General features: G+C 34.9%; 1 long non-coding RNA gene across 1 annotated transcript in view; it reads right to left on the bottom strand.

Annotated features, from left to right (window-relative positions):
• The window catches only part of LOC124416152, a 58,606-nt gene extending 36,467 nt beyond the window's left edge, over positions 1 to 22,139 (bottom strand). Inside the window, exons 1-2 of the long non-coding RNA XR_006930757.1 lie at positions 20,980 to 22,139; positions 15,180 to 15,568 (exon numbers count right to left, since the gene is read on the bottom strand). This is a non-coding gene — a long non-coding RNA (uncharacterized LOC124416152). The remainder of the gene's footprint in view (positions 1 to 15,179; positions 15,569 to 20,979) is intronic.
• Between the last annotated feature and the right edge of the window lie 1,109 nt (positions 22,140 to 23,248).

The following is a 23,248-nucleotide window of genomic DNA, read 5'->3' as shown; positions in this document are numbered from 1 at the left end:
AACGAAACGAAATTAAAACAAGTGGCTTTAAACTAGCCATGAAGCAGCCCTCGAACTTCCCGCTCTCACACGGCAGGTTACAAGTTTATAGAGAAAAAAAAGAATAATATTCAATTCGAATTTCGAATTACAAATTCAGATTTGTGATTAAGGCTTTTAAAGCCCCAAAGATTAGCGAACCAAAAAATCTCACGGTACAAACTTTCATTCAAACCCACTCATCTATTCTAAAGAAATGATAATTTTTATTTGATTTTTTGGGATTTTGGTATGTAAATAATTGAAAAAGTGCTGAATCGTTCAAAGCCAAAGTCTAAGCAGTTCAAAGTTAGGAAAAGCCGCGTCGATTGAGATCAAAATCATTGAAATCAGGTAACTTGTTCTCGAGATATCGTGGGGCAAAAAAATTGATGATTCTCTGGATTTTGAAACGTCGAGATCTGGTGAAAACTCAATTTTTCATTTTTGGGTAGATTACAATAACTTCCTTTTTTCTCTAAAACCAGAGAAACGGGAAGTTAAAAAATAGAATGAAATGGAATAGAACAACGGTTAAAAGAAATAAATGGTGAGAGAGAGAGCAAGAGAGAGAGAGAAAGCTTTGGAACTCGACTGCGTTGCAATGAAAATGAAATATCGGCCTGCATATGTGGCGCCGCATCGCATCGGTCGACTGGATCTACTACTATCGTGGGTCATAATTTTTACCGTCCCTGGACAAGAATGTTATTCGGGCGAGGGTTTATTCAAGGGCATCAAAAACCAATGAAAATTCATTTAGGATCGAGGTTTTTAACCACCCGAGTTGATAATACGTATTTTGCTTGATAGAAACGCAATTGAGTAAAATAAATCGTTACAGTTGATGGAGAAAATAGATGGAAAGAAAAATACACGTCGTTGCGTTGATTTGAAATTTTACGGTAATCAAGCATGCTGCAGGCATTACGTGATTGAAAAAAGTAAAATACAAAGTACAAAACAAGAATCTGAATTACCGGTTTTTTTTTTTTTTTTTTTTTTCTATACCAACATTTATTTACACTGTCTGTTCTCCAGTTTATCAATTTTCAGTTTATCAAAAATGAAGCTGCGCAAACATGATGATAATGATGATGATGATGATGATGATGATGATGACGATAACAAGTAGGATAATAATAATCAATTGCCTGACAGATCGGGTTGTGTTCGGTTGGAATGGGAAGGAAGAAAAGAGACTGCATGCAGCGAAGATAAGGTCGCGTGCGTGGAGTCGTTAAATTAATACGAATGAGGGAAGCCGAGCTGTAGATCTGCGGTTAAATACGCATTATGACAATTACAAATTAGTATCACAGCTCGGCACCGGCACCCTTTCATCAGTCGTGACTCGAACGTTCTCGTCGTTTGTCAAAAGGGATTTAAAAACTTAGAAACATAGAAAAATGACAAGGAAAGAAAAAATTTGTAATCGAATCGAGTAAAAATTGAAGTTTTAAGATAATTCGTTTGTCAAAAGGGGTTGAAAAAGTTAAAAACATAAAAAAAATGACAAGGAAAGACATTTTTTTTAACCGATTCGAGTAAAAATTGATAAATGGATAAAAATGGATAATTCGTTTTTGCAATATTACTGGAAGAATTGATTCATATTTCACAAATTCAACTTCTTCGATATTGTTCAAAAGTAATTACAGCGAATTTTCATTAAATTTTATTCAAGTGTTTCATTACCTTTCGGTAACTTACTGAGAAATAAAAAGCTCTGTACGAACCTAAAAATTTCTGAATATGAGAAACAATGACAAAATTCAGCATGAAGACGTTGCTAATTCGAAACTGTTATTTTGAAATCGAAGGTTGATTTTACCTTATTTCTCCCACATTCGATTACCTAGAGATGCGGTATTTAAATGAAAACTTGAGTTCAAAAAAAACGCAGAACTTAATCTTAAAGGTAATAAAATCTTGATTTTCCATTTCATCACGGTTGCGTTTGTACTTACAATATATTGATAATATCGCGGAAATTTCGACATCACTTTGGATTTTCAAACAAAATAAAGAAACGTAAAATTTACTCTTAAAGAAAATTAAACGCTCGAAACGATTGAAAAAAAAAAAAAAGAAATTGTTATTACCGAAGTACGCAGAAGTACGAACTTGCATTTCAAACTTTGTAAGCTCTCGTGATGTTCGCTGCGAGAAGTGCAAATTAACGAGCTTTGTGCGGTCAAAGATAATATATAAATTTATACATGTATATATAATACCTATATGCATATAAGAAGAAAAGGAAAAAGAGGTGCAATCACGAAGCACCAAACAACTCGTCGAGGGATAAGTAATTGAGTTTTGGTTTGAACGAAATAAGCAGAATAACTCTCGTTGTTCAGTCTTTCTGAAAATCTAATTGTAATTGATTCGGATCCGGACGGGTATTTCAACATAATAATTAAACAAAATGAATAGAAAAACCAGAGTTAATCGAATCACGCTTTAAAGAGTAACAAAATCTTTGAAAGACTGTCTTTTTTTTATAAAACCTTTTTTTTTCTTGACGAAATTATTTATACTTACGAACAAATCGAGCGATATTTGTCCAAATTAATCGACATCGATGGATTTTATTATAAATAAATTCATGATCAACAACAGTTGGTGAAAATTTTCGAACTACTTCTATTTTACGAAACGTAGGAAACAGATTGCTTATAAATCTGCATCGAAGAATTGTTAGAATGTTGTATAAAAATTTGTAGAAATAAAATCGTAGCCAGAATTAAAGGGTCTGACGACCCCTGCCTAGGATTAAAAAAAAACAAATCATAATCTCAATATATCAATGAAAAATTTCTTTTACTCTCAGCTATGAGATAATTTTATTTACTAATTTTCCGACAATAATTCTCAAAATCTCTAATTATTTTCGTAATTAGACATTTTTCTATTCAAACTTTGTGGATAATTTTTATTTTTCTTCAGTTTAGTGCCCACCATTTTCACAATGTCGAATTTCGCACTATTTGCGAATGAGAGAATCATTGGTTTTTTTTTTTTTTTCGTATATTTCACCGAAACCATTTCGCAGTTTTCTCATCAGCCATCCGAATTTTCAAACGTAAATTAATTGTTTTACCACGGTAACCGTGGTCACACCCCATAATTTAATAATCCTTCTGATAAAATTAAACGAGATACGTTATCCACACTGAAAATGTGTGTACATACGCGAGGTGAGAGGCTTTACTACCCTCGATACTATATTTTATTCAAGTCACTCGCGGGCATTTATTACATTATGTTCTGTCAATCTTTGCGAAAGGGGGAATTTTTTTTTACAGTTCTTTTTTCTCTTTCTCTTTCTCTTTAAGACCACACCGTTGTTCGCATGTAATTGAGAAAATTTTCATGTATATATATGTATATATATATATATACTCACAGACTAGTTTATATTAACTACTAAAACTCAAGTCTGCAAAATATTGCTAAAAGTTATAAATATATATCTTGCATTATAGTTTTGATAATTATAGTAAAATCCATCTTCTTGTAAAAGTTGAAAATTGTGCTCTCGATAAGATTTGAGGGAATTGACCATACGCAGTAATATTTATTCGATTATTTGACATGTTTTTTAAGAAAAACATTTTCGATACTTCTCATGCAAGTATACATGGGTCATACAATACATATAGATATATATTTATATATATACGTACGTACTTGTAGAGCGTTTTGCTCGAGGTTGTGAGAATATAAATCCTGCAGATTTAAAAGGCTTCGGTATCCCCCGAGGGGTTACACCCGTACTTTCAACCATGCTTACATAATTTCGAACCCATAGAATATGAATTTTTTTAAACACGGTTTTTAAACACGATTCTTTCACACTTCGTATACACTATATGCATACAATAAAGAAAAGTTTGTTAAATTTTTCGGGGTTTCACTTGTAAAATATTAAAATTAAACTTGAAATAATAATCACAATCGTAATGTATTACATATAATTTAGGGTGATCCTTATTAAGGTGGTGACGAAATTTTCCAGATTTGATTTTTAATTCATGTCGTGGTGTATTGTTATCGATTCTATCTTACTAAATTAAAGGTAAAAACTTCATGAAATTTTAATATGAATATTAAAAGGTCGCTCGAAAAGATCTAAAGAAATACACAAAAAAAATTGAAAAAAATTATGAGTGACCTTTCGAAATTCAAATTTTGAACTAAAACTTTCGGAAACTTATTTTTTTTTTTGTCTATAAAATCATACCGTAACTAGAAAAATAAAAAAAAAAATAAAAATCGATTTTTTACGATTTCTGACGTTTTACAAAATGTGGAGCGACCTCTTAAAAATTTTTTTTTGAACTGTACTTTGGAGTGGGCTCTTAAAACATCAAAAACTAACATTTTGTCACACGAGACTCAAAAAAAAAAAATAGTCCGTTTTTTTACGCCACCCTAATATACATACACACACATATGTATATATATATATATATATATATATATATATGTATAAGCAGAAAGGAAAATCGGAGTCCAGCCTCACGTGTAACGCTTTTTGAGTATCAAGTATCGTCGAAGGTATGAGTCTCGAATTCCATCTGCTTCCGCTCGGCTATAATATCTACCACCCGTGTAGACATGCATTTAGGTAGGCGGCCTTAAACGTTTTTCCGTCGAGATAAGAAAAGGAAAGAGAAACCTTTTCCCTTTTGCTTCTCGTTTCCACTTAGAATTTAGGTCAGGTTAGGTGGTAAAGTGCCTGTTTAAAAAGGGCAGGCAAGCACAGCTCTTGTTCCCGAACCTTGATGACTGACGGAGTGAGAGAAGAAGCAGAAACGAAATAGAAGAAAAAGAAGAAGGATAAGAATAAGAAGCGGAAGAATAATTCGGAAAGTGAGTAATTGCGCGATGCTCGAGCTTTTCACAGCCTTTTTTCAAACGCGGTTCGCAGTTTTCTTTTCAAGCCTCACCTTGTATATACAAGCGTCGCATTTTTCTTCCCTCTCCAACTGTGTACAAACTTCATCGTTATGCTTCGTCACCCAGTAATTTTTACTCATTTTCTCCTGTCATGTCGTTGCGCATGAACCTAGATCTCGTCAAAATTTGAAAAAATTTTCGCAGTCAGATTTTAACCTCCGTGTAAAATTTTATATCAAATTCAAAAGACGTGTAAAATGAAGTAATGAGAGACGTATACGTACAGATTCGTTCAACAAACTTCGATGTGCACACAAATATTCGAAAACAGCTTCTTTGTGAGTTTCATTCAAATTTATCAGATCACCTGAATTTGAAAATAAGCATCGAAAAATTATTCAATTGAAATCAGACTACGATGAAAATCCTAGAACATTCCAAATCCTAGCTATTCGCATTTTTAGTTAGAACAAGAAAGTTTTTTAGGTTCGTAAAAAATATTTTGCTCAAAGATCTGATAACTTTTCAGCGAACCGAAGCGGAATCGATACATAAAGTTCAAATTAAATCGGTTTATCCGTTTCCGAGTCACATCGGACAAAAAATATTCACATTTTAGCAACAATCGACCGACTGGATTATTTTTTCTCGCAATCGGTTTTCGTTTTTTACTCCAATCAACGACGCGATAAAATATCAATTTACTTGATTAAAGTATCAATTATTATCATCGTCTTACATACTAAGTATACCTATTTGATATAACAAGTCAAAGATGAATGAAAATTTTTACCTGAAATTGAAAAAAATATTTTGATTAAAAGTATAAATGATCAAAAAACTTGTCCAGTAAATTTGATTTCCAATTCACCGTTTAAAAAAAAATACAAAATAATCGATCAATCAATTGATTTTTACCAATTCGATCGAGTCGTGCTCGATTAATTTTTTGAGACCCGATTAATCGATTGATCCAGTGCCTGTATCAGACAGTAGTAAGAGGTGATCGCGGTCAGCCAGCCTGCAGCAACTCTCGTGTCTGACCAAACTCTGACCGTAATTCCTCACCGCAATGCAGAACAGCTCGCAGTAGTAACAACGGCTCTCTAATCAGACGTGATACTGATTGTGAGAATGAGATGATTTCGCTGCCGCCATTGTGACCCGAAAGTTTATTTATTCCTCCGGTATAATAATTAATAATGGCAATTACGACGAACTTTATAGACAGTGAAAAATATTCCTCGTGTTGCATAAATTCGTTTACATGTCAGGGGAATGAAGAAGTTGCAGAGGTAAAAGTTTATATAATTTTCTGTAACGATCAGATTTTCACTTTTTATTTGTTCATTTTTTTTTTTTTTTTTTTTTCGTTTTATTCTCTATCTAGATTTTATCTACTTGGGAAATAATATACGAGCGTCAACATCGGTATGAAATCTAAAACAGCGTCTCGAGAAACTAACCTTTCATTTCTACGTTAAATATTTGATTATGCCAATTCGTAATCAAGATTGAATTCGAAATATTGCGAGTTAATGATTATTTCAATGCGTCTCGAACACGCCGGCTGCAATTGAACGATAAAAGAACTCGACAACGATTCTGAAACGGTAGTAGAAACGGTCTAAGATAGTCCGACAAGCCGCGGCTATACTGCAAAGCCAACAGCTCTGACGGACAGTCGGACTCTTCCCCGGCAGTAATCCCTAATCTCGTAGGATGAACCGCTGACGATATAGCTTTGAACGATCGTTTTAGTAGCCGGATAAATTTCCCGGCTGATCGCTGATTGTTACAGAAAGATTTCCGTCGATTTTCAGTCTTTTTTATAATGTCGAGTTTTTGATTTTTCAAACGATTAATAAAAGATGTGATCAAAAATTCCTACCAACAAAATTTATATTATGGTAATATGTGTCCTGAAAAAAAAATTTTAATCACCTACGATGAAAGTGTTTGCGCAAGGAACTTTTGGAAGCAGTACGCTGGAAATTTTCTGCCAAAGTTTTTGAAATTTTTTATCACGATACATACTACCATAATTTAGATTTTTTTGGAAGGAATTTTTGATCACATCTTTTTTACTCATTTCAAAAACAAAAAACTCGATATCATAATCACCGAAATTTCACCGAAGTCCCCCCTTAAAATGTCCAATAGCCACTCTTTCATTCTCATTCATTAATTTTTTTACTTTTTAACTGAAAGGGACGTTCTCGTGGAAGCTTCCGTTGTACATACATACTGTTAGAGTATTTAAAAAAAAATAATAATAATAATAATTTGCAATTTTCCACCGTGGGAACCCCCTAAAAATTTTCTTTAAGTCAAAAGAAATATTCTGTAAAAATATGAGCGTTCTAAGTTAGGTGGAAGACTTTTTTTCCAAATTTTTTTTCAATTTCTCAAGAAACACGTTGCAGCACTTCAATTATTTTTTTCTCAAACACCCTAATACCCATACAACTTCGGCGAAGATGAGAAAGAGGAAAAAAAAAGACAGAGAAAACGTAATTGCCAATGGACTTTCCACCTGGATGAAAATTCGCGGAGATTTCCAGGTCGTCAAGTTCACGGGATATTCACATATAACAGAAGAAGGAGTAGAAAAGAAGGAGACAGGAGGGAGTGAATCAATAAAAATCGGAAATAACATCACAGACGGCCGACTCGACGTCGTTTCAAGAAACAAAAGACAATTGCGCGGATATGGATGTAGATACACTATAGATAGATATATCACGTATGCGACTTCAATTTTGACTCATAGTCAGAGTTCATCGTCGACGTTTTATTTTTACCTTCGAAAATCGTATTCCTACGGAAAATTTGCTCGCTCTGCATCTGAATTTTTGTTTAAATAAATTTATTTTATTTTCATATACTTCATTCACTGAATAATGGAAGAAATTGTTGGCAAATGACTGTTGCAGTTACATTTTCAAAAGAATTCTAATGTATTCGTTTGTTTTTAATTTTTGCAAAAGAATTGAAAAAATAACAATAATAATAATAATAATTCCTGATAATTTCAGTTCTTGTGAATGAGAAAACAAAAAAAATATTATAAACAATCGATAATGGAGGTACATTCTAGACTATTCGTCGAGAGATAAAAATTTGAGAAAAGGGGGGGAAAAAAAAGTAAAAAATTTACTGTAAACGATAGGAAAATTTTCATCCTATGATAATCAATTTCCACGACATACCTACTGGTTTCCTTAAAGCTGGGACAACGATGCAAAAAATATTATTATTGGAATTGGCTAGAACGCCTCTGCGCGAAAATATTATAAACAAATGTAAAAAATGAAACACGCAGCATAAATTACGATCCCATATGATCCAGCATCTTCCAACTGAACGTCTTATATACGCCAATTTCTTCAGGAACTTGACGTCGCGTGTTCGTGAGAAATATCATGATCTTTGGTCGTTAAGAATTGTTTGGGTGTAAAACTGAAATTCTACAGCCAAGAGTAACAATAAGTGGCGAACACACGCGATACAATCAAAACTCGAGTTCATCGTGGCGAAAATCAACTGCTGTAATCTGCAATACAGGGTCGAATTATTTCTCTTGTATACTCATCGGTTTCCGGCTACTTGGAAATACGATCTACTTTCAGATCGATCACCAAAAATCATCCGGAAAACATGTTTCTTCTCATATGTCTTCTTCCTCGCGTTCTCCAAGTCTTAGAAATGATTAATTCATAATTTTACAGAAATATCTTTCGATACAAAGTACTTAAACAATTCTTGCCTTGTAATAATTTCCTCGATTACAGACTCGAATTATCTGTTCTTTTACTACCAATTCTATCCTTCTCTGTAAGCATGACGAAGTAAACGTCTTCGAGGTCTGCAGGACACATCGGAATGACGCAGGGAGCATCGAACCCGGCTTATGCGGCAAGGAAAATAATAAGCGGCGGTAGAAGTGGGGGTGAAAATTGCAATCGGATGATGGATAAATATTTATACAGGTGTCGGGGGTCGGGGGTCGGTAAATACCCCTGAGGGGGATCGATATCTCGGATTACAGCTCCCGCTGTCATTGGCGATTAAGTAAAAGAGCTAGAAAGGGGATTACGCGGTGTGGGATTTTGTCGATGAGATAATTCCAAGAATCAAGTGAAAGCTACCAAAGTTCTAGTGCATTTGAAGCCTGGATGCTATGGCCACTGAGTTAAAAATGATCTATGCATCGATTGATCGAGTTAAAAAAAAAAAAATCCAGTCGATCGATGAATGAAATTTGAAAAATAAGCGATTATACTCGATTAATCAGGGAAAAATAATCCATTATTTTTGGTCATTTTTACGTAACACCGAAATAAGTATTGGTCGAATCATATAAAGCTAATTTATACCTCTGAAAGCAAATTTTTATTCGTGAAAATAGTTCGGAGAATTGAGGTTAAAATAAGGAAAACACGAATTTGGGTTCGGGGTAGAAATGTAGAAAGATTAGAAAGTAGGAGGGTCACAGCATCAAATTTTCAAAGATGTGAAAATCTATTTTACGAGATTCTTGAAGGGCAGTTAGTCACACTATAAAAAATTCAGAGTGTAAAAAGTTAAAGTAACGAAATCCAAAAAACGAAGAATCATCAAAAGCAGTAAGAAAATACAAAATTTCGTGTTACTCTGAAGAGAAGAAAACTGTAAAACACGATTGCCTCACGTCGACGTCACCGCCACGAAATCATCCCCTTAATAACGTTGCACAGCCATATTGTAGACCACGATTGCATCTGGCACAATTTTTCACCCTTTAGCACTTCCATTTGTACACAAGTGTGTTTGACTTATTTTTTTATCCACACCGACACGAGAGACCGGAGTCTCTGATATTTTTCGACATTTTTACCCCGATTTTTCGCCGTTATATTTTCATGCTGCATGTTGGAAAAAGAGGAGAAAAATAACACGAAACAACTGTTCTGCAATTTCAGTGCACGCACGCTTCAAGTTCTTTTTTCTTCAATCCTTCCACTCATCACATTGGTTCAAATTTTCAATCCCATGCACTCTAACAGTTTCTTTATAAAATTTCATTTCAAAGCAATGAGATATTGAATCGTTTTTTATCCCCCAAAAAAGTGGTACAAAATTTCGGTAAAATTTCAAATTCCAAGATGGCTTCTCCTTCCTTAAACTGACGATATAAATTTAACACACAACATTATAATTAATATTTTACACCGCATCACGATTCCGGTCAATTTCACAACAAACATTCCCGCAGGTGTATAAAATTTAAAGAGACAACGAAGGAGATAAGACGAAGCGAAATATAAATCTCACTATAAAAAGTATCGAAATAAAAATCACGATGTATAACTAACAAAGCTTCATAAACGTCTAATTCTCCCGCAGAGTTTTTATAACTTGCAATTCTGCCGGCTCACTTTGTCCGTTATACTTTTATGATCCAGCTGGCTCGATACCTCTTCGCGATACAGAAACAAACAAGATAGAACCTTCGGAGTAGGTACAGTTTAATGCATCAGCTGCATACTCGCACTCATAGACTCTGCAGCACGTGCAACTATCGCCTGCAAAACTGCGGAATTGCGAATTGAACTGCTCTGCAGACTGTACACAGCTTATATAGGTATAATAACAAGTTGAAATCGAGGGAAAACTAGCTCAAAATATCCAATGGCGCACCCTGCACGAATATATATCTATATATATATATATGTATATCTACATGGGGCATTCCGTGCCAAATGGACCAACCGCCTCAGTCTGTAGATCTGGTTCCCTTTTTTCAAGTCTAAAATTAGAACGAACCTGATTATCTTCGTTCTCACTTTTTTCTTTTATCCGAAAAGTTATATTTATATATAATGCATGCGATTCTTTATTTATTTATTTTCTTTTTTTTTTTTTTTTTTTTGTCATTTTGCCAAATAGGACGTATTTAAAATTGCTTCTTCGAAATGTAGAATCTCTACAGGTTGAAACAAAATCTGGAAACTGCGGGATAGATGGAAAATAGAAGGAATCGAATCTGACATCGTTATACTGGAATGCCCCGTACATACGCGGGTGTCTTGATGCAGGTATTACAATAAACTTTTTGAACCACCGTGCTTCAAGGAGACTTGCTGCACCTACACGGTACATGTACACATGCATATCATATATATATATATATATATATGTATAACTTATGTTCGTACATAGATATCTCAAGTAGGTGTCTCTTCCAAACGATCAATATAATCTCGCGGTTGCTTGATGACAAATTATACAGCATCAACGCCACACCGCTTATTGCATTACATATATATATATATATATATATATATATATATATATATATATATATATATATATATATATATATATATGTAATATATCAGCCAATATATCTTCTGAAGTTGAACGGTTCAACGATTCAAGAAATTTTCTTTATTGTTAAATTTCAGACTAATATAAAATAATTTTAACGGAAAAATTTCAAGACTTATACAGATTCTGAAATAGAATTTTTTTACATAAATAAGAAAAAGGATAATTTATCATTTTATACTTATAATGCACAAAGTAAAACTTTACTCCACTCGTATGTATCAAGGTTTTCGAAAAACAGAATTTTCGAGAAAACAGAGAGTTACGTATAAATCTGAGGAATTTTATCGAATGAAAAAAGGGATGAAAATAATTAATATTCCAGAATTTTCATCTCAATTTCGATCTTAAATTATGACTCGAAATTTGATTCTGGCCATTCTGGCATTTTGGAAATTCTCCTGAATTTTATTCACATGATATGAATGTGAATTTTATTCACATTTAGTGTAAGATATGCGAGTCAAAACGCGCGGTGATTATTGAGGTGAAAATTCTGTTTTCAGATCATTATCAAAAAAGTCGGCCATAAACGATGTCGTGAACTTGAAATTCAATGAGGAAAAAAACCAGCTACCAGGCAGATAAAACGAAGATTCTCGAATTTCTTATGGAGACGTCAGCGTTACGGCTGACTTATTTTATATTGGCGAATTACCTAGAGTACATTTTCAGTCGTATTCACTGATCTGTACAAGTTGAACTCGCATAGTCTGTTCTAACTTTTTTTTTTTGCTTACCCTCTATGTATATTCTATATACATATACTTTAAGTTTACGAAATCGGTATAGTATGCATATATGTATACTTATACAGTGTATATATATATATATACACATCACAAAAACGTTACCTCCAGCTGTAATACTTATAAAATAAGTATGTATAATTCAGAGACGTTTAAAATATTCATCAAGAGCTGCTTAATTACTGTCAAACTCATTTCGAAAGTTTCGACTCTGCAAAACACGCCTCTGAATGATAATGATAATAATAATGATGATAGCATCTACACAGCAAGAGTAACCTTATATACAAATACATACATTTATATAACTCGAATTAATCATTCATGAAAAACGTCATCCGCAGATCATCAACGTTTTGAAAAAAGTTATTTTTTCACTCTCAAGCTAAGGGTGAGTAGATATAATAAAAAAATCCTTTATCTTGCAAAAGTTGTGCAATATTCATGTATCTTAATTCGCCTTTGTTTATTTTTTGGACTTTTCTATTGATCGGCTTGTGCGGGCAAAGTTTTGAATCGACGAAAAATTCTCTTAGTTTTACAACAGATTCTTAATTTGGACAGAAAACGAAATTGTGAAATCCGTGCAGTTTGCGTTTTTCGCATTTAAAAACTCTGATATAACATATTTACGATGAATTCCATGCGAAGCCAACAAACGTCTGACCCTTGCCATTTTTGATTTTTTTCAAAAAAACTTCCGCAATTCTATCAACTCGAAAACAGTACCCTAAATCTTTTTATCCTTTTTATTCAACTGCTTGATTATTTATAAATATTGAGAGTGATTTTGAGAAGGACATTTTTTGAAACACTCAAAAAATTCAACTTTCTTCCATCAACTTCATAATAAAACCGATCTATAAGTGTTTCTAGTGAAAAAATGAAAAAGGTCCTTTTCAAAATGGCTCTTTATTTATAAATAACTGACCGATTGCAAAAAGAATCTAAAAAAAATTCAAGCTACGCTTTGAGAGTTGGGACAATTGCAGAAAATTTTTTGAACAAAAGTGAAAAATGATGAGGTTCAGACGTTTGTTATAGATTCGCATGGTATTCCCCGTATCCATTATAACTTGTGATAGAAAATTTGTTGAATCAAGTTTTTCTCTCTTGTAAGTGGCGTATTTGAAGAAAAAAAAAATAGATTCGATTCGTGAAATCCTGTCAAGCGAAGTACCTTATAAAAGTTTTTTATCAAAAATTATGCAATGTTTCGAAAGTTCCATTTATCGCGTACAATTTTGCAAATCCTTTTTCGTCATTGAATATCTTTGAATAAGACGCGAGTGGAAAAATCCGTGCTAAAAGGATGGCAAAAAGAAGCTTCCACCACCCTTCGAACTGCTTTTTTTTTCATGTCAATACAAAATTTCCTCACGCCGAGCATCGCAAGCGTAAAAAATAACGTTAACCGTAAAAGACTTGAAAGACAGAAAGAAAAAAAATCGAAAAGTAAACGATAGGCAAATAATTTTCACTACAAATATCTAAAAAAAAAAAAAAAACCATTATTTATAATATGACGAACGAGGCTCGGTAAAAAGATTTTTCTTCTATCCGCGCGACGATAACTATAAATTTGAAGAAGTGAAAATATCCTCGTGCAAGTCGGACAGTCAGCAGGACTTTTGCAACATAAAAGATCGAACGAAAGCTGCGAAAACACAATAGCCCCGAGGGCTAACCGGTGAGGTTATATCGAATCTATTTCAGGTATATATTTTCTCCCAAGGGAAATGGAAGGACGCCGAATTACGAGAGTGCAGATTTTATACACCACCGATACTCGCACGACGATGAGGGATACGTGAGTGCGTTTTTTTTTTTTTTTTTTAATGTTTTTCTTTCTTTCTTACTTTTTTTCCCCTTCTTTTCAAGTGTCAAGTTGTTATCGCTCACCATAAAGCTCACGCTTTGAGTTACAAATTTAGCAATGTTTAGACCATCGTGCAAGTGAGTGAGAGAATTGAGGCAAATTTTTCGCGGTAAATTTTAGTACGCCGTACGCCGTATCGTATATATATCTATATAATATACATACATATATACACATATGTATATCCTGAAGCTTGTATAAAATGATCAAAGGAGTTTTATGTACACACGCAAAACGGCTTGTGTGTATATATAGAAGCTGGTGAAACGTATTTATAATATTTTAATACATTTCGCGCATCAAGAATTTCACCTTTTTCCATCTTCGATCTTATATATCGGCCTGCTGCCCTCTTCGCATAATATTTGCTCCATGCCGATGAGCGAAACGCAATTTCAAGTACAATGTTTTTTCTTTTTTTTTGTTCATTACATTTATTTCTTTTTTTCGGATAGCAACGTTTTTTCATACTTGTAACAAGTTTTCAGCTACGTGTAAATATATACTGCGATTTCACTCAATAAAATATTATCAAGGGTACAAAACTTGTCAACTAAAATCAAAAATAATTGCAGGCAAATACTTTCCTGCACAAGAAAGGAAAAGGATATAACTGTAATTGTGACAGCAATATTTTGCAGTGTAATTATACATTAGTCAAATTCCTGTAAATCCTGCTGAAAAACATTACTGTAACGTAACAGTTAAAGAAACCGATAATTTTAGTGGGTATGTGTGATAGAAAACGTACCTATAAACATACAGAATCAACTATTTTAGACTGTAGAAAAAATATTTAGGTACAAACTTGGTGTCAATTTAACACTACCTGCAAGTACCAAACCTCCGAATTGATCGTAACGATATTTTTTTCATAATTCTAAAACGTCAAATTTTCAACCCAATTTTCTATTCACGATCTTGTATTTCGCGTATATAATTTCGAATATCATCAATTAAGCAAATCCTCCAATAAACAAACATTCGTATTTCGTGAAACGTCTTTCTGACGTTTCCATTTTTCTACAATCTACCGTCTAAATTATTTCGTATTCATATACCTAAATCGTAGATAAATCAGATACCCAACAACGCATAAATCTATCCTGCACGTGAAAAAAAAACACAACAAATCACCAACATAATTACATCGATGTAGATACTCGCATAACGTCACGTTAAAAACAGCAATAAACGAAAAGGCGACGAAGTAATAGATTTTGGGGAGAATAATAAAAAAAAGATGAAAAACTCACGGGTGAGAGACGCGCCGATGAAGACTCCGCATGGACATGGCTCTCCCCCTGGGATGATGGTGGGTGTGGTGGGTTTCGGGGCGCGTGGGGGGGGCCGGCAGGTCTTCGCCAGGCCCCGTCACCACCGTCGCCCCGTTTGGGCCGGACCCACCGGTCGTCGTCGTCGCCGCCGCCAGGCCGAGACCGCGGCTGGGGCCCAGGGAGCCCCTGCCGAGCCTACGCGCAAGCCTCCGGGCGATCCGACGCGCGAATCTCGCTACGTACCGCTGCGCCCCCACGCTGACGGCTCCCGCGCCACCCCCCGGGGAGAGGGCGGCGGGACTTGGTTGCCTGCGGCCCTGCCCGGGGCCCCGGGGGTTCCCCGGACTCTGCCAACCGGTTCAATGATCCTGAAACATCCAACGAGCGATTGCATTGTTAGGTTTTCATTTAGGTAGGTACTTTTGGTTGTTCTTGATCACATTATTTTCAATATTTATCAAATGATAATATCTCAGCTCAGTGTTTTTAGAACTGTCGATCGCCAGGCAGGTAAAAGTAAAAAGCGAGCAAGTGTTTTAGGTGTAGGTATATATAGTATCGGTAGAAAGATAATTAAATACGACATTTTTTAAATCACTAATATAGTTTTATTACAGACCTGGTGGGTAGAGGGGGTAGATTTTTTTTTTTTTTAATTGCATGTGTCTTTGTTTACACTTTGCACTATAAGGTAATGTCATGGGTGTTAGTGGTTTTCTCGAATGACGTGATATCGTTGATAATAATCAAGGGAGTTTGGTCACGCTTTTTCGCTTGCTGGGATTTATACGGTGTGAAATATTGGCGGTGTTGAAATTAAACTTGACTAATTAGATTTACCAGTGTGGACATCGTTAATGATTTTATTAGGATATAGTCGTACATTGGATATTTATTTAATTAGTTAATTTGCGAGCTATACGAATATCTCTTTCAAAATAGAAAAATAGAAAATACTGGAAATATAAAGAATAAATTAGATATCGATTTTCGTTCAATATCACTTCAGGATTTTTTAAAATTGAGTAAAAGTGTTCAATTTCATTCTGCGATAGCTCGTTTTAATCTTAACACTATATTTCGCAAATAGACTTCTAAACAAAATGAGTCGTAGAATAAAATCCAAGTAAATCGCATTTAAAGAAATGTAATTTAAGGTGACTTAAAAGAAGCATGAATAATCAGCTTTCGTTAATAATTTCAGGAATTTCTGTATCAGTGCTTTTACACAGATCTTCTTAGCTTAAGATTAATAAAAAATATTGCTCTTCATCCAATTACTAACCGCTTGGATGGTATAATAACATTTTCATTTGAAGCTTTCAAATTTAAATAATATAGTCTACAATTATTGAGTCTTGCAGTCATTTTACTCGAAAAGCGACGTTTTTTAACACAATAGCTGCGGAACGGTAACGATTTTTATAAAATCTGGTACAGATTCTACTCTGATACGTAGTTTTTTCAGGAAGCTTTAGGATGATAAATTTATGCCCAAACTAGACTCTTTGAATTATAAATCAATCACGTGTTAAGATGATATAAAATTGCAAAAAAATGAATCATCAAACGTTCAACCTGTCCCACCAGTATATTCATAAATTCTATGAAATAAATTATGTAAAAATTTCGCTGCTTTTCGAATATATCGCATAAGGTTCCAAGACCATGTAGAAATTCAGTTCTATTAAAAATCACATTCATCTAGTCGCAAGGCTTTTTCAAGAACCCCAGTCGTAGCATAATTTGTGCCACTGAAAAAAAAAAAATTAAAAATTCCCAAACTGAATGTGAGATTCGGCATTACAGAGTTAATTCGAATTTAAAAAACCTATTTCGTCCCCACATTGTACAACTAACGCAAATTGTCCGTAAGACGAGGGTTCGCGGAGAAAAAAAAAAATTTGTAAAATATGGCGCGCAAGAAATGTTTCGCTAATTGAAACGAATGTAAGCATGCAACTTGATTTCACTCCACGTCACAAACTGTTGTTCTAACCACTTATTCTTGTCATTCATAAAGCATGTTACACATTTACCTTTTAATTAAAAAAAAACACACACACACATCTTTTTCTCTGTTTTTTTTTTTTTTTCTAAATCATTGACTACCAGACTGACAACAATGAGATAATATATTTGTGCACAAAATTTTCTGTATCCAGCCCTGATTTAACGAGAATGTAATTTATATAAATCCTGCAACTTCAGTGAAGTGAAGCGCGTTTACGGGGCATTTTTCGGATCCCTTTGTCCGTGGGCAACAATTCTACCGGCTGTAGATAAAACGCCCGATATATCGACTCGCCTATGTAATGTACTCTATGTATGTATGTACATATGTAGGTACATGCATGCAGATTCATTTGAAAGATCGCGTTGTTCGCCCCATAACCGCATCGGAGGTGGGAGGAATATCTTTATCGACTGTCCCAATTTCGACATGATACATCAAGCCGTTCTTCATTTATCGTGTGGAATAAGTGCCGCTTCAACGTTTCCACCACATAGCTTATATGCATGCCTCGATATACGTGCCTAGCTTGCGCGGCGGTTTTCGTTCAACAGGGAAGGTCCACATCTCGTCAATCTCAGGCGAAGTTTCAACCCTGCTCATGAAAAATGTCGATCCCCAAAAATAGGCAAAGATAGGAAATTTTAGATTCCTTCGAGCTCTTACAGAGCTTCGCATTTCGTCTGCTGTGCCAAAAGCTAACGCAAATATGTTTCGGATGGATTTCTGCGCTGTCATAATGACTACGTGAAAAGTTTCGGCGAGAAGTTGTAAATTCTATTAACATCGACTACTGATAACATCCGTTGAGAATATTCTATCTGCGTTGTATAAAGGATAGTAACATTGGAAAAAAAATTATAGTAATTTTAAAAAAAAACTCGTCCATAGACGATATTAGATACAGATTTTCAAACATCGTTAATAGAGCTGATCGGAGTTGTTGCTTCGGTTGAGTAAGGTTGAAATGAAAATTTATAAACGAACTTCACTCTCGCGGTATGTTTTTAAAAGCGTAAAATTTTTCTATAAATATATCGTTGAGTGTATAAGTACTCTTTATAAAGTGCAACGAAAATAACTGCACTGGCTAGACGGAATTTCTTTATTATAATAGTGATAAAAATAACTTCTTTAAACAGCTACGAAATTCAAACTCACACGCAAATGATCGATGTACATTTATATTATGCTTTTTATGCATACGTTCGATCAAACCAGGTTCGATCAAGTCTTACTCTCTACGTCGAAAATACTTCTCACTTTGCGTTATGACTTTTCGACGAGGGATTGAAAAATTATATTCCTACAAAATTCGGAAACACGTTTTCGTAACTTCGACGTTTAGACATTCAATTTTAGATGAATCTTTGCCGAAATTTTCTCATCGCAGTTGATATATACATATATTCTAAAATTTGTCAAGACCTTTTTCACCAGCTTCTATGTACAGCGGATGAAAAATGGGTCATAAATACGAGGTTGAAATTAGTAACCTTGACGCACCGAAACATCGAGTAACAAATCACCATTTTGCTATTTTAGAATGACTTTGAAGGATTGAAGTTTAGAAAATATGAACACGTTTTGGTTTATCTTGGTTTACCGAATTCCACAGACAGTCCCGAAGTTTTGAAATAACGATATGTTTTCCCCAAACACACGCATCTTCGCAATATTAACGTTACACCGTAACTTCAACGTCATACATCCAGAATATAATTCTATATCATGACACGTACGAATAAAAACTTGAAAAAAATCCCTTCCATTTGTAATTAAGAAATAATCAAATTCCCGAAGAACAAATTCACGCTAAAACCATTAATCGTCTGTGGTAAAACGGATACGCGCCAACGTTTAATCGAAGTATCGACCAGAATCAATCTTCGGCAAAATCCTCGTACAAAGCTGATCGTGATTGAAGGAGACCCATCAGGACAGTATCCAGGAAACGACGAGTAGGTAAAACGCGATCGCCTAGTTCACACACTGTAATAAGTCTAATAACAGAGCTGAGAAGGTGAAGCAGTTTAATAAAACATAAAGACGAAAACCGCGCGCGAGCTTTTAAGCGCAGTCGCAAGTTTCATTGAGCTAAGTTATGGAAAAAGCTCAGGGGTGAGCAATCCCGCAGTGAGAACACATTGCATATTGAAACCCTTCGGAACTTGATTAACAAGCCGAGCACGACGTTGAAAAGTGGGCTGTTTAGTTTCTGCAGAGCTGAGAGAGAAAAAAAGAGAAAGAGAGAGAGAGAGCGCGAGGAAGGGAAGGAGAAAGAGGGGAAGTAATAATTACGAGTGAGACGAGAAAAGAAAAATGTGAAAAATGAGAGCTTTAAAGCTCGGTAACAGAACGCGGGGCTGTTCGACTTACAACGGAAAGTGTAGGTAAGTATATATATTTTAATACTTTACAGACTTGTTTAATTTCGTTCATTATTATTATTATTATTATTTTTTGTTTGTTTATTTGTTTGTTTGTTTAATAATTATTTTTAATTTTACGAACAAGCGAGCAGAGGCCAAACGATTTAAGACTCTTTAAAACGTGTACGTGTAAGAATTTATTATCGCATCGGTTGGAATTTAGCACAAAGAGACCAAGGTGGATTTTTTTTTTTTTTTTTTTTCCTTTTTCTTTTTGCACTCACGCGAAGCCCCGACTCGACGCTCCGAGACAATGCCGAGGTTTGTGTACATATAACGTGTAAGTAATAATATGTCGTAGTTGTACAACGTTTTGCGCATGTAATACGAATGATTTCAGGAACTCCGGAAGCGCGGATCGTGAGCAGAGTGTCACAGCTGGAAAACAATGAAGCCGGCTAAGCACGGGACGTCCAATTACACTGCAGCTAGAGATGCTTGCACGATAATTAAACGAACCCAAGGTTCTAGCGAAATAATATATAGTTTTGTATCAACCGGATAATCGTTTCACGTTTAAATAAAAGACAAAAATTATAGGATGATTCTCGCTGCCGCAAGTCACTTATAGATATATACGATCCACGTGTGAAAGTTCTGACTTATTTTCACCCAATTATTTCCTGATGACACGTAACTCTCGAATAAAATTTTGAACGAATATCGATGGGTGTGAGAATTCACGAGACTGAAATTAGCGATGATAAGGCGATGGAATAATCCGGGTAAAGTTGATTATGTATTAATTATATATTCAAGTCACTTAGAAGTAGTCAAGTTTTTTTGAAATTTTAATATAATAGGTTTTACCTTGATTATGGTTTATCGCATTTCAAACGATTCTAAAATTGCTGAATAACGATATTTGCGAAACGCGAATCAGCGCGATAACGTTAAACGACTTCTTAATTTTTTTTATTAACACAAATCACGTGTCACATTTTACGTTACTCTCAATAATTATCAATATACTTCCCAATAATATTACAATAATGTCCCAATTCCTGATTGCTCTCTGTATCGTAACGATAAATCAAACTGTCGTCACTTGTATACATAGTAAAATTTAGTAAGACGAATTGTGAATGAAAAATGTTCAAGTCCTCCAAGACACATCGTGCGTCGTTACAACTCGTTGTTGGTGTAACGAGGCGATCAGAAATCTACATTTTGTAAGAGGGGATTGGAGGTGAGGGGGGGGGGAATCAACGATGAATGTATCGACAAACGTATCGAGTACTATAGATTAATGCGTGTGTAAACACGAGGGTAATGACGAGCTGGATTTAGCGTACAAACACACAGACGACACAGAGAGACAGATGCTACGTACCTTTGAAGAAGAGTTGTCGTTTCGACGGTGATCACAAGGCAGCGTTAAAGCAATAATTAGAAGACACACTCGATGGTTGCACCATGTCAAAAATTATAAAACGATTTAGATGTAAGAAACCGAGAAACCGAGTGTCTCGTATGCAGGATATGAACTAAGAACACCTCGCGCGCGATTTGATAAACGAAACACTGAAAACGAAGAGTATAACCGAGAGCGAAAAAAGCACAAATCGCAATCCGTGCCGAGTATTCGGTACACACGGTGTGTATGTATATATATATATATATATTTATATATATATGTATTTATATACGGTTCACGTATATGCAATATAGGTGTGTATAATAGCGTGTAAATTTCACGTGTCCATCGGTAAGAATCCTCGAGGTATAATCCGCGAGGTGAAGGAGTAGAAACGGCTAATCGCAAGTCTTTGACGAAGCGAAGCGAGCCACTGAATCATTTTCCTCGGTTATACTTGTTAGGCCGAAGCACACAAGTCTACTGCCGTCCGTCCAGGAGGAGGGGTTATACAAAAGTGACGACGATGCCGACGACGGATAGATCATTACAGACTCGCTGGCTGCTCTCCCTCGATCCTCCTTCGCTCCTCTATATTGGTGTCTGTCTCCCTTGCTTCGGTTGTTAACGATCGGTTTTAGCCCCGTCGGGAAAAGAAGTCGCGAGATGTTGGTGCAGGTGGTGATCCTTAATCGCTTCAGTTACTTCCATTCTTCGTTTACATGCGTAGGTATATATCCTTAGTATCACAAGAAATTTGTTTGTTTATTTATTTTCTTTTCTTTCTTTTTTTTCTTTTAAATTTTATTTTTTATATCCTTAAAAAGATCACAGTCACAATCGATATACACATACGGGGGGCTACGTACGTATAATGTATATATACTATACATGTATATGTAACAGATGGAGAATATTGTTACAATTTTTCAAGTTGAAATTTTCACTTTATGTATTTCACGCAAGCTCGATTTTACAATTATTTCGAGATAGAGAAGGTGAGACAACAGAGAGTGAGATAAAAGAACGCTGGATTAATTTAATCCCGACGTCTCTACGCGATAGGAGAAAAAACTCCAAAGTGAAACGATCATTCGACTACCCTTATTGCCTCGATTATAAATAAACGAGCCTGTGCAGCAACTGCGACAGCAGCAGCAGCAGCAGCACTCGATTCAAATCAAATACCGTTGAATCACGAGCGTTATAATTTACGCGATGCGTTATATTATCTTTATGCACAATCAGCGTCGTAAAGGGGTGCTTTATACGTAGGTATACATATACGTATGTGCATACATGCTACTTCTGTAATGATTTTAGTTGTTTTTTTTTTCTTTTTTTTTTTTTTTTGCTACTTCACGTACGTAAAGCGTACATGGGTAGATATTTATATGTATATTTAATATTATTATAACGGCTCGTAAGAACTTGATTATCAATTTTCGTCGATATTCACCTGCAGGGTGGAAATTACCGTTGCTGTTTATGTAACCGAAGGGAATTTTAACAATCGGTTTTACCCGAACCGTGGAACGCTTGTTTATTTGTACAGATTCGCTTTGCTCGGTTCTTTTCTTTGATCAAACTTCAAAACGATGAGTTAATTAATTAGGTTCCCTCCTTTCGTAGCTTATCTTCGTTTCTTCTATATATATATATATATATATACATATACTTGTAGCAATTGCAATTCCTGCTTGCGATAATTGTACGAAACCAATTTTTAACCTCCCTAGGAAATATCCAATTCCTATAGTTTCTCTTTTAGGCTTTTATTTCGTTATTGATTTATTTTATTCAGTCAACTTTTAACCGTCGCATTGAGTTGTTAAAATTTTTAAACACGGGACCCTGGACTAGGAAGAGCACGGCGATTAAATATTACTGAAGTATTTTTTGTAGGCTGGTAATAATGTCCGTTTTCGTTTATTTTATTTGGTTATTATTTTGTGCTTGATTTTTTACTTACATTTTCGTGTACGCGAAAAGCAACGCTATTGGGCCGATCGAAGACTGCATAATATCACGTAGAAATACGGAGGGAAAACCCCAGAGAAAAGAAGCCTTTTTTTCGTTCACCTTTCTTCTTGCTTTTGGCAAATTTTTACTTCAAACACAGCTATTTCAGCCTCACGAATCTTTTTGATATTCGATATTCCTATGCGTCTGTATAGCAAATTTTAATCACCGCCCGAGAACGAACATAAATTAGCGTACGTTTGATGTTTTTTTTTTTTTTTCT

Source organism: Diprion similis, chromosome 2 (genome assembly GCF_021155765.1).
Source record: "Diprion similis isolate iyDipSimi1 chromosome 2, iyDipSimi1.1, whole genome shotgun sequence".
Classification (NCBI taxonomy): domain Eukaryota; kingdom Metazoa; phylum Arthropoda; class Insecta; order Hymenoptera; family Diprionidae; genus Diprion; species Diprion similis.
The sequence above is the reverse complement of the archived record's forward strand: the minus strand, read 5'-3'. Positions and strand labels throughout refer to the sequence as shown.